The following is a 2500-nucleotide window of genomic DNA, read 5'->3' as shown; positions in this document are numbered from 1 at the left end:
GCAGGGCTAAAAAGAGTATTTGAAGGATTTGTACAGGTGGAAGAAGTTGGAGGAAGAGGGTGTGGGCAATGCTGCAGGTAGGAGGACAATAGGGATGAGGAGTAATAAGAGAGAATGGGGTAGAAAATGAAGAAGACTGCAGGAGGGAATGAAGTGGACGATGTTGGGAGACAAAGAGCGATGCATCCTGAAGGTTGAGTAATGACTTGGGTGGATGATTCAGAATGGATCAAGTTTACAGCAAGCAGCCAAAAGGTAGCTGTGGCAGTGGTCGGAATCGTGATCAAAGGAGAGGCAGGAGTCGGAAAACCACCGAAGCTGATTTTGGATGGGCTAGTTAATGAAGGGCAAAACTTAATGACCCTAATATTGAATGTAAAATCTTCATTACTGGCCATGGTGAGCCTGAAATATGTGGGGAAGAGAGGCAATCTACTACAGGAAAGCATATTATTGGAAAGGGTAGAGAGGCGAGTGAGTTAATCATAATGTGCTACATGTCAGAAGTCTTACAGCATTAGGATGGTATTGAAAAGGGTAAAGATGGGTAAAGGCAGAGAGGATGAGGAAATGGGTTAAGGTAGAAAAAAGTAAAGAGAAAATTACATCAAGTGAAGGATATATGTGTCTGAAGAAGGGAGAAGAAAACTCCAAGCACAGCTGAGGCGACGGAAAGCCCTCACATTGGGACTCAGCCCCCTTCTCCCTTTTTTCCCCACGACAATAACAAGCATTGGATTACCGGGTAATATTACCCTAAAATTAAGTGTGTGTGAATGAGTTCAAAAATTGCATTTCCCTTGGATACATTTAGTATTCATGACAAAGATAGTTTTCCTTTATTTATGATTCAATAAAACTATGATTATAAAAGGCTGTACATTTGCGAGGAAATATTAATCCTTTGTATGTGAGGAAATCTACTGTCCACTGTTTTATGTGAATTTTGTTACAGATGGCTCAACTGCTCAGCCACTTGATTTCTACATTCATTAAATTTTCAGATTTTTTACATGCTATTAAAATTGAGTTATTTTTATTATTGACATTATGATTATCAGGTTATTAAAATACTAATAACAACACAAAAAATCCTAAATTTAAGGAAAGAGATTAACTGGCAAGATTGTTAGTACTCATAATTGACTCTGGTGACTAAGTACTTGTGGAGCCATAGTAAACACAGGTAATAAACTAAAATCACAGTGAAACATGATATGAATGCCATGCCACCCCAAGTACACAGGTTTATGACAGATAGACATCTAGAAAATCAAAAGGTATAAACTCTATTAGTGACTATCAAATATTCACAAAAAATATAACACTTATTTTCCTCTGGAATATGCACTTAATCTTCTTATTACTTAAACTCAACCTAACCACTTTCATGTTCTAGGTAAGATAAAAAAATATATATATATATATGGTGTATAAAAAGAAAAACACAACAATATTATTAAAGTTTTATTGACAAATGTTTAGGTTCACAAAAAATAAATATTTAGTGAATAGCATTTGCAATATAATGATGCATATCTCCTTTAAAATTCAAGCAAAGATATCTTGAACTAAATAAAAGTAGAGACGATAAATATTGTACTACATATGACTTATCAAGTTCTTCTAATATCATAAAATAAAATACTCTAAAAATAATCCATACCTAACGCAAAATAAAAATGCTATATTCTGAACCTGGCACAGCCAGGCTATTAATTACTGCAAGCCGTAATGGTATTTTTCAGTTATACCAAAAATCTTTGGAAATCATTTTATTCAATTTCAGGCCTACTAATTATCTATGAAGAAACATATCCTTAAAACAAAGTGAAAGGAATATCAATATAGATCAGTAATAAATACAAAATAAACTTATTTTGCTATATGGTAAGAATAAATTATACCAATTTCAAAAAGGTATTTCAATATATTCTATGCAAATAAAATAGAAATGTATATTTATATATACATATACATCTGTTATTAAGAAAAAGGGACTAAAAAAGACTAAAAATTCTCTAATCCTTTTGTAGCTTTCCAAATAAAGTAATGTACTTCATGCACAGTCACCAAACTCATTTTATGTTCAGCTTATAATTGCTATTGAGATACTGTGAATAAATATAATGAGGTCATAAAAATGAATTTTGTCTATTAATCTCAAACTGTTCATGTCAGCTTCATTGAGTATGATCTATTTTAATGAATATCAAAGAGTATATATTAAGATGATAATAATCTGTCACCAGTCAAGTAATCCAATGAAAGTAATTATTAGTTACCTATTAACTTCCTGTTGGAGACTCAAACTGGCAACATAAATGTCACGCAAATTGCATTCACCGATTTGAAAATATGGTCCAGATTTTAAAACAAGTCCTTAAAACAAGTCACAAAATCAAACCAATATTCAATGAGCATTACAGAAGTGCTATTCTATGGGAGAAATTATGATATTAAGGAGTAACAAGGAATATAACAACATAACATTAAGGAA

At 32.5% G+C, this 2500-nt stretch overlaps 1 protein-coding gene across 1 annotated transcript in view; it reads right to left on the bottom strand.

Annotated features, from left to right (window-relative positions):
* Positions 1-1454: 1454 nt before the first annotated feature.
* LOC113822019 (serine/threonine-protein kinase H1 homolog) overlaps positions 1455-2500 on the bottom strand; it is a 61754-nt gene continuing 60708 nt past the window's right edge. Inside the window, exon 4 of the mRNA XM_070126641.1 lies at positions 1455-2500. This exon is cut by the window's right edge and continues 1967 nt beyond it. The gene's annotated coding sequence lies outside the window, so the exon portion shown is untranslated.

Source organism: Penaeus vannamei, chromosome 10 (genome assembly GCF_042767895.1).
Source record: "Penaeus vannamei isolate JL-2024 chromosome 10, ASM4276789v1, whole genome shotgun sequence".
NCBI classification, from domain to species: Eukaryota; Metazoa; Arthropoda; class Malacostraca; order Decapoda; family Penaeidae; genus Penaeus; species Penaeus vannamei.
The sequence above is the reverse complement of the archived record's forward strand: the minus strand, read 5'-3'. Positions and strand labels throughout refer to the sequence as shown.